The 9,521-nt window shown below is 43.0% G+C and overlaps 1 long non-coding RNA gene across 1 annotated transcript; it reads right to left on the bottom strand.

The window, feature by feature from the left end:
• Positions 1-227: 227 nt before the first annotated feature.
• Positions 228-7,212, bottom strand: LOC125111615 (uncharacterized). The gene is made up of 3 exons (XR_007130907.1): positions 6,761-7,212; positions 5,565-5,796; positions 228-531 (listed from the first exon to the last, which is right to left on the bottom strand). It is a non-coding gene; the product is annotated as an uncharacterized LOC125111615 (long non-coding RNA).
• Between the last annotated feature and the right edge of the window lie 2,309 nt (positions 7,213-9,521).

Raw genomic sequence — 9,521 nt, 5'->3', positions numbered from 1 at the left:
CCTCACAGCCCTCAGAGGAAATCAACCCTGATGGCACCTTGATCTTGGACTTTTAGCTTCCAGAGCTGTGAGTCAATACATTTCTGTTGTGAAAACCCCTGAGTTTATGGTTCTTTGTAATAGCAGCCCTTTCAATCCAAGACAGTCCACAGGTACATCTCGCCTCTACATCATTTGCCATAAAATGAAGACCCAAATCACGCTATTCATCATCTAAACTGCAAGGTAGCAACCAGGACAGAAATAGGAAAGGGATTTTCTCTGAACTCTTCATAAGGAATAACTCATAACTAGAGCTTCTCTAAGCTTGCCTGCCAAAAAGTCCTATTTTATTTGCCTGATTGCATTACTAATGATTTCATTCAAGTCATCAGTCATCACGTGAAAGAAAACTTCAATAAGTTCTTCTCGAGTGCACTCAGCTATCCTTGCAGTCTCAGGCCTTCATCCCAGGAGAGGACAGTCTTTGTTCATGAAATTTCACCAAGCATTGATTGAGCATTTATTATTGTACAGCTGCTGGGCCAGGGGCTGGAAGACAAAATTTTGTAGGACAGAGACAGGCTTTCAAGAAATGGTAATCTAGTGAGAAAACAAACATAGCAAGAGCCGTGATACAGCTTGGTCGTTGCCAGGATGTGATGTTTATAAAATGCAATGTATGCTCAGAATAGGGAGGATCCTTGCAGGACTATTTCAGAGGGGGTAACATTTCGGTTGGGCTTTGAAGGATGAATACGAGTTTTGAGGAGGAGAAAGAGGGAGCCAGAAGGAAAAAAAAAAAAAGAACAGTTTGAAATTTGTTGAATAAATTAGTGTGGCTGCAGTGCCGTGGTTAAAGACAATATTAAAGAAAGTGCAGGAGTTCCCGTAGTGGCTCAGTGGGTTAAGGACCCAGTGTTGTCTCTGTGAGGATGTGGTTTCCATCCCTGGTCTCACCCAGAGGGTTAAGGGTCCAGTATTGCCTTGGCTGTCGCATAGGTGACAGCTGCAGCTCAGATTCGACCCCTGGCCTGGGAACTTCCATATGCTGCTGGTGCAGCCTTAAAAAGGAAACAAAAAATGAAATTAAATTAAAGAAAGGGCAGAATAAGAGCTAGAGGAGTGCGCAGGAGAGGAGCAGGAGTTGGGAAAGGCGATTCTAATGTCAGAATCTCTCTTCTTCATCTCTCTTGAGATCGGATGTGGATGTGTATTTCTGACTCAGATGTGGTCCTTGAGAAGGCTCTGCTCATTTCCTCAGTTGGGACTAATCTTGAATGAAAAGCCATGCGGCGTGAAGCAGGAAGGAAGGTGGGAAAGGAGTGGAAGAAGGAAGGGCCCAGCCCTGAGTTCTGTTTGCTGCAGCCCCTGCTAAGGGCCGAGTGTTTACTTTCCCTTTGTAACCTGTTCCGGCAGTTTCCTTTCCCATCTACTCAGCTTCTCAGGTCACCCTGGCTCCCAGGCACCTGGAGGGGGCTTCCTGTTCAGTAGCTTTCCATGTCTTAATCCCCACATTTACTCAGCAAACATTGCAGGCAGTGCCCTGGGTAGCAGGCACACAACCGAAGCACCCAGGAGCAAGTGTCAAAGCCAAAGCCAGTTGTTGAGGGTTGTGGCAATGTAGGCAAGGGGCACACAATGGGGAGCCTGGCTGTGCAACCTTCAAGCTGTGCAACCTTAAGCACATCATTTGGGGTCTCTGATCTTTGGTTTCCTTGTGTATAAAATTGGGTATGTGATTTTTTTTCCCCCTTCTGTTAAGAGAGTAAAGTAAAATAATGGGGCGAAAATACTTTCCCATCAGAGAAACTCTAGACAACTCTTCTTTGTTACTGTCACCAGACCAGTTAGGTGAGAAGGAACCCAAGCATATTCATCATAATTCTCTCTGCTGCAAGGAACAGGCAGCCAAGCCAAGCTGGCCAAAGCAACAAAGGAGTTTATTGACTCGTTCACCTGGGAAGCTCCTGGAGAAGCTCGGAGTCAAAGGAAGAGCCGTGGGAGCTCAGCCTCCCGGAGCCAGAGACCCGGGTGCTCCTCGACCGCCCTGGTGGCCGCCTGTTGTTGCCTCTCTTTGCAAGGTGGCCTCCTGCTCTCTGCCAGAGACCCGCGCTCTCTGTGGCTGCATCATGACAGGCTCTGGAGAGCAGGAAGGAGGGGATGATGCTACAGTGGGGACCAGGAGAGCACTGGGGGCAGACAGCACCGCCCCTGCTGCCCTGGATCTTCTGCAGCTTGACAGCCCCTCACTTGAACCTTGTTGGAGGACCTGTTTTGTGTAGACACGTGCTCCCCCCGGGTTGGGGGTCCGCTACACACCCCCTAGGCTGTCCCCAGCTCTGCAATGGACTCGCTCACGTCCCAGGGACAAGAGATAGGGACGTGTCTGCTCCACCGTGCAAGTGCTCCTGGCTCTATAGCGGCGAATGAGATGGATGCAGACCAGGTCCTGCTCTCCCTTCACTGAAAGGGGGACAGAAAAACAAAGAGGCCCAAACCGAAAACAACCCAGTGTCTATCAACGGATGAGAAAGGAAATAAAATGTGGGGTATTCATACCGTGAGACAGAATTTGTCACCAAAAAGGAACGAAGTACTGGTTTATGGTACAACATGGGTAAATCTCAAAAACATTACACTATAAGTGAAAAGGTGAAGAATAAATAAATAAATAAGCTTTCATTTATAAATGAATAGATAAATAAATACATAAGAAATAAATAAATTGGCCTATGTTTAAAAATAAAGAACTAATATTACAGTAAGTGAAAAAATTTTTAGATAAATAAATAAGCCTTCATTTGGAAATAAATGAATAAATAAATTGACCTGCGTTTAAAAAACAAATGGATAAACGTGACGCTGAGTAAAAGAAGTCAGTCACAAAGATCACGTGTTGTGTGAGTCTCTGTATATAAATGATCCAGAATAGGCAGAGACAGAAAGCAGTTTAGTGGCTGGAGGATGAAGGGATCAGGGGAGGGGTGGGGCTGATGGGTACAAAGTTTCTTTCTTTATTATTTTTTGAAAATTTCTTTGGAGTATAATTGATTTACAATGTTGTGTTGGCTTCCGGTGCACAGCAAAGTGAATCAGTCATACGTATAGTACATCCATTCCTTTTCAGATTATTTTCCCATATAGGTTTTTGCAGAATATTGAGTAGATTTCCCTGTCCTATATAGTAGGTCCTTAGTATTTATGATCGTGTATATAGTGTGTGTATGTCTAGCCCACACTCGTCTGTAACATTTCCCCTTTGGTAACTGTGAGTTTGTTTTCAAAATCTTTGAATCTGTTTCTGTTTTGTGAATAAGTTCTCTTGTATCATTTTTTATTAGATTCCACATATCAGCAATCTCATGATATTTGCCTTTGTCTGACTTACTTCACTTAGTATGATAATCTCTAGGTCCATCCATGTTGCTGCCAATGGCATTATTTCGTTCTTTTTTACAGGTCAGTAATATTGGGCACAAGGGGGCTGGAAATGTGCTAAAATCAGATTATTGTGACCGTTGCACAATTCTGTAAATACGTTAAAATCCATTGCATTGTGTAATTTAGACAGAGGCTTCTTATGGCATGTAAGGCATATCTCAATAAAGCTGCTTTAAGAGAAGCAAACAGAAGTGCTATGCAGAAAATGTAAATAAGGAGACAAAGGAGGGAGTGACTTAATGGTGACTCTAGACGGAGAAGTCACAAAGACCTCTTGGAAGCGGCGATATGAAAACTATGGTCTGAGTGACAGGAAGGAGCCAGCCCCCACATGGAGCTGAGGGAACCTGGTGCCAGGCGGGGAGGACAGCCAGCCAAAGGGCCTCAAGCAGAAGCAAGCTTAGTGTGGTCCAGATGGGGATGGTGCTGAGGTCAAGTCATTTGACTCTGTATATGCTGCAGAGAGGGATGGAGTTTACTGCAGGTGTGGAAGGAAGGCATTGGAGGGTTCAAGAAGGGGAGAAGGAGAATCCCAATTACATTCTTTAAAATGATTCTGGCTGCTAGGGAGGAGAATAGATTGATGGGGGCTAGTCTTAAATTTACTTTGATTGATTAAGGGTGAAGTTTAAAAAAAAAAAAATAAGGAGGTAAAAATTAATAGGATTGAGTCTCTGCCTTCAAGGAACCACAAAACAAAACAAAACAAAAACAAAAGCAAAAACAAATCCTGGCTGCATTATATTTACCAGCTGGGTAAATAAATTTAACCCTCTTAATTCCAGTTGGCTCATTTGTATAATGGAGACAAAACTTACATTAAATAATTGTTGACAGACTTAAAGAGGATGATGCAAGCAAATGGCATAGTGTATAATAAATATCCAATCAATCATTTAAAAAAAGAAGTCATGGGAGATAATACTAATAATAGTTAACATTTATTAAGAGCTTATTATGATCTAGGCACTGTTTTAACATAAAGCATAGATTAAAATATTTAATTCTCAAAACCCTAGTAGGAGGTAGCAACTATTTGCATTTTGCCCTGTGTCAGTCAAGGCCCCCCAAAGAATGGCACACTAGATTTAGGACAACTCAAGGGGTGTTTATTTGAAAATAACCCTTTAAAATGTTGTAGGTAGAGATTAGGGAAACTACACAGCAGAAAGCAGGAGCTATAGCCATCCATAATAGAGCACCAGAAAAACCAAGGCCTAAGAAAGGAGGAAAGAGAGAGGTTGCCAGAATCTGGAGGATAGAAAGTCATATAGAGGCCACCTCAAGGTAAGCAGTGACCTTTGGCCAAGGGACGTAGCCATGCTAAAAGGACCTTGAAGGGAGAGAACTAAGGGGATACATATCTGAATGTACCTTCCTCCCTCCCTCCCTCCCTCCCTCTCATCTCCTTCCAGAGCTCCCAACTGGCTGAACACAACCAGAAACCAAAGTGCAGAGAGGCCCTGATGATGTGGTCTGTATAGGTTGGCCTCCAAGGGTGGAAAGCCTGTGATAAGAATGGAAAGATAGGTGTTTAGGTACTCGTGTTGTAAGATCTGAAACTTCACGTGAGAGGTATAATTGTCATTCAATGTGTAACAAACAAGTATTGAAGACTTTTCATGGACTGGGGAAAAAAAAAAAAAAACAACAACAAAAGACCAGAAACAGGAAAACCAGGAAAGAGGCTCTGAAATATCTGGGTAAGAGGTGATAGGAGGAAGGAAAATAAAAGACAAATTTTAAAGCTTTTTTCTTTCCCAAGAGCAATATTAAAGACCCACTCCACTGGACATGTTGGGTAATGGAACAGAATGAGGAGTTGGGATGAGGTAAGGAAAGAGACAAAGATGGTAGGAGGGTTTTCAGCCTAGATACTGAGAGAATAGAGTTCTTACTATTAAAAACATAATGCAATGAAAGTGTTATGGTGAAGTTTCTTTCATTTGAAGCCCACTTACGCTGACTTTAGAAAAGGGAGAAGTTATTATAAAAATAGGGGATCATATCTGAAATGTAAGGGCAGAAAAGACATCTGAGCCTCACAAGGGATAGGAATCAGGAATGGGTGGTCCAGCAGGCGCCATGTTGCTCCTTGATAGCACTGAGTCATCCCAAGTCTTCACAACCCACACCCCTACCTCACTTTGCTCCATCTGTGCTTCTTTTCACAAGCCAGACTTCTCTGCATCTCCGTACATGTGATTGAAGATGGCGGCTCACTTCTGAGTTTGCATCACTTCCCACGATCATTCCATATTCTTGAGAGACTGGATCCAACCAGCCGGGGTCAAGGGTGTAGGATCTTGTAGATCAAGGCCACCCTGGAGTGGAGGAAGTTCTCAGAGGAGGTCTATGTGCTGGGGGAAATGCCTGAAAGGTGAGGGAAAGATGAGCTCAGTGCTGGATATTTCGAGTGGGAGATGCCTGCAGAATGTCTTCATTGGAATAGCTAGCCAGCTATAATGATTTCAATCCAAAATGAGAGAACAAATTGGCAGGAGGATAGACCGGGCTAGTGAAATGGAGGTGACAATTGAAGGCAAATGCTGAAAGAGGGGAAAGAGAGAAAAGGGCCAAGGAATGAACCCTGGTGAATGTTTTAATTTCTGGGACAAATTAAAGACTGTCGGTAGAGGATACTGGTAAAGAATATGGAAGAGGGTCTGTGGGGAAGTAGAAAAAAAAAAGATAGAGAATGGAAAATCATGTTGTCAGGAAGGGAAGGAGAGCTGGCTGACCCACTTGGTAGAGAAACTATGAGCTTCTGGAGGGTAAGAGCTGAATCTGTCTCTCTAGGAGGGGGCACAAAGCCTAGTGAGGAGCTAACTGAATATCTGTTAATTTGAACAAAGATGGGAAAGAGAGAGAAAGACTATAAGATTTAGCAAGAATGAAGTCCTTGGTGATTTGTTAAAAAAAAAAAAAAAAACAAAAAACAGTTGTAGGATGCGTTTAGGATGTAAAGACAAAGTCAGGATAAAAGGAAGGGGTGGGGACAGCCGGATCATTTAGAAATTTTGATGACATGAGTGAAATGACTGGAAAAGGAAGCAGAGTTAAGGGAATGATTTATTTATTATTATTTTGTGTTTTATTTTTTAGGATGGAAGGGACATGTACCTATTTGGTAAAAGATAGTCAAGGTATGTGCATTGAAGATATAGTCAAGAGATGAGCAAATAAAGGAATGGTCTTAAAGAAGGTGGGAAGAGGTGAACAGAACTTTAGAAATCAGAAAGAACTCTTCTCAGAGACCCAAGAGAAGAAAGGGAGCCTAAAGAAACAAGGAACCTTTCAGATAGAGAAGCACAAACTTGGGGAAGCTTCCAGGTACCTTCAATTTCCCCTTGAGGGAGGAATCCTCTCTTTGCCTTGCTTGGGACAGGGTTGGAGGCCGAGGATGATGGAGACGATTTAGAACTGCGCTGAGCAAAACACGGCCCATAGTCTTAAAGAAACAGTCAAGGTAGCGCTCAACTGAAGGAGGCCCACGAAAGCTAATGTGATGCCATTTGTTATGGCCTCAGTTCATACAACTCCAAAACATGCTTCAGTGAAGTTCAGCAGTTTGGGAGCTGAAGCCAAGTCCAGGGGTGACCCCTGAGAGTAGAGGGCAACAGATCACAAGACGGTGGCAAAGTGCCTCTTGAAAGAGCTTCGCCAGGCATCAGAGGAGCAGATGAGGCTGATGGCTGGAGAGCCTGGGCATTGGTGATCTGAGTGAGGCGGAAGCACCGTGAGGGGTAAAACAGGACGATGCCTCAGAGGAGCAAGGGTTTGCTCTCAAACTCAACACTACAAAGCCATGGTGAAGGTCGAGACACCAATTGTGCCAAAGAATGGCTCCGGCTCTGAAAAAACAGCTGAAAGCACAAAGGAATTAAGAAAGAACTCATGAGCTCTGGCTTACCACCTTGGAGAGGCCCACACTTCCCAAAGGGCAGTCACCACAGAAGCTTCTGATCTCTCCAGGGCTGTTGGTTCCCACAAAACCCAATGGCAGGAAAGTAGACATTGAAGTTCACCCTAGCATGTAATAAAAAGGGAAAAGGAAATAGTACACAAATCTTATGTACAGTGTGCTTACAACTATGGAGCAATATTTCAACGAAAGGAAGATGAAAGAAATGGGGGGATGAGACAGATTACCAAAAGCTAATGCTTTTGGTCCTTGGGGAAAGTATGGGGTGACTTGATGGTTTTCTTTCTTTTCTTTTTCTTTCTTTTTTTTCCCATCTTTTTCATTTATGTGGGAGAAGTACTGTTGTTCTAAGGAACGCTCAAAAGATTTCGGAGTCAGGCAGCACAATTGGAGCGGCTCACAGTTCTGGCCCACCCACGATGCAAGGCACTGTGCTCAGTGCTTTACATGTATTACTTCTAATCCTTTCGACAATCCTTGTAGTTACTATCACCCCTGTTTCTGCTGTGAAAAGTGAAACTCAACATGATAAGGAACTTTGCCAAATCCAAACCCCATCTGTATTCTGTCTGCCTTAATTCACAGCCACTTCGATTCTATCTCTGACTCTTTCTTATTAGATGTCTGACCTTAGGCAAAATATTTAACCTCTCTGAGGCTCAGTTGCTTCACCTGTAACCTGGACATTAAAACACGCACACACACACACACACACACACACACACACACAGGAAAATGTATTTAACACCAGCTTAAAATCTATCAGAGCCACCAAAGTAAAGGGGATTAAATCAGCTCATGGGAGTGGACTTTCCAGGGCACTGAAAAATGAGAAGCCTTGTTCTGTGGCCCTGGTTATGCTATTTTGCTCAAGGACCAAGAGAGCCCAATGTTTATAAACATTCTCGTTACTAGAAATACTAAAGATTGTTCGTTTCGGTTTTTCTAGGATGATGTTGTAAGCCCACATATAAAAGGGCAGCAGTGGGGCAAGAATTGAGCTCTTTTCCTAACTCTGATGCATCCTTAGTTGTACGGAGTGTCACCAGCAGCTGAGCAGTCCCTGGGAACTTCAGGGCAAAGGGAGAGCTCACCTAGGTGGGCTGCACCTGCTCTGGCATTTAGATTGGTTCCATATCCAGGGCGAATCAGGCCTGATGGGGGAGGTGTGTACAAAGCAGTGTTGAGGAAGAGATGTCCTCCACTGTCTGCAACTCACTTGAAATGTTACACATGCCTACTTCAAAGAGTTGTGTGGGTTTAAAAGATTATACATATTTTTAATTCTCTTATTTTATTTTTATTAAAGTATAGTTGATTTATAGTGTTGCATCAGTTTCTGCTGCACTGCGTAGTGACCCGGTCATACACGTGTATACATTCTCTTACTCATAGTTTACCTTCCATCATGGTCTATCCCAAGAGGTTGGATATAGTTTCCTGTGCTATACAGTAGGACCTCATTGTTTATCCATTCTAAACATAATAGTTTGCAGCTACCAGCCCCAAACTCCCCATCCATCCCATTTCCTCCCCCTTGGCAACCACATGTCTGTTCTCTATGACTGTGAATTAAGGTTATCGTTAAAGTGCCTGGCACAAAAGCTCTGCACAAAATATGACCTCATTAAGTGGTAGCTGTTATTGCTGTTTCCCAAATTTTTCCATTGAGTTTGCATTGTATTTTATAGATAAGAAAATGAATATTTAAATGCACTTACATTTCAGCTGCAGTTATGGCTACAGAGTAGAACTGAGATGAGTAGTTACATTGGAGGAAAGATACTCACCTTTGACACTGTACATTTTTGTTCAGCTCTCCATGGAACACATAAGAATTATTCTGGAGTCTTTTTCCCCCCAAAATAAATTTATTTTCCTGAGCTACTCATTAGCAAGATCATCTTTAGGAGGCTGAGATGCTTCTTGGGTTTCCCCTTCCTCCAGCCATTCCATAGAAATCTGGCTAAAACAAAATGTGGGCAACAGAATTAGAAACCCAAACATCAGCCAGAACAGTAGGTAAAAGTGATGCCAAGGCACAATAGTCAAGAGATGGAAGCAATTCCGATGTCTATTTCAGTGGATGCCTAGATAAACAAAATGCTGTCCAGGCATGTAATGGAATATTATTCACTCTTGAAAAGGAAGGAAATTCTGTCACATGATATAA

The sequence above is a fragment of the Phacochoerus africanus genome, chromosome 11, assembly GCF_016906955.1.
Source record: "Phacochoerus africanus isolate WHEZ1 chromosome 11, ROS_Pafr_v1, whole genome shotgun sequence".
Classification (NCBI taxonomy): Eukaryota; Metazoa; Chordata; class Mammalia; order Artiodactyla; family Suidae; genus Phacochoerus; species Phacochoerus africanus.
This window is presented reverse-complemented; position numbering and strand designations above follow the sequence as displayed.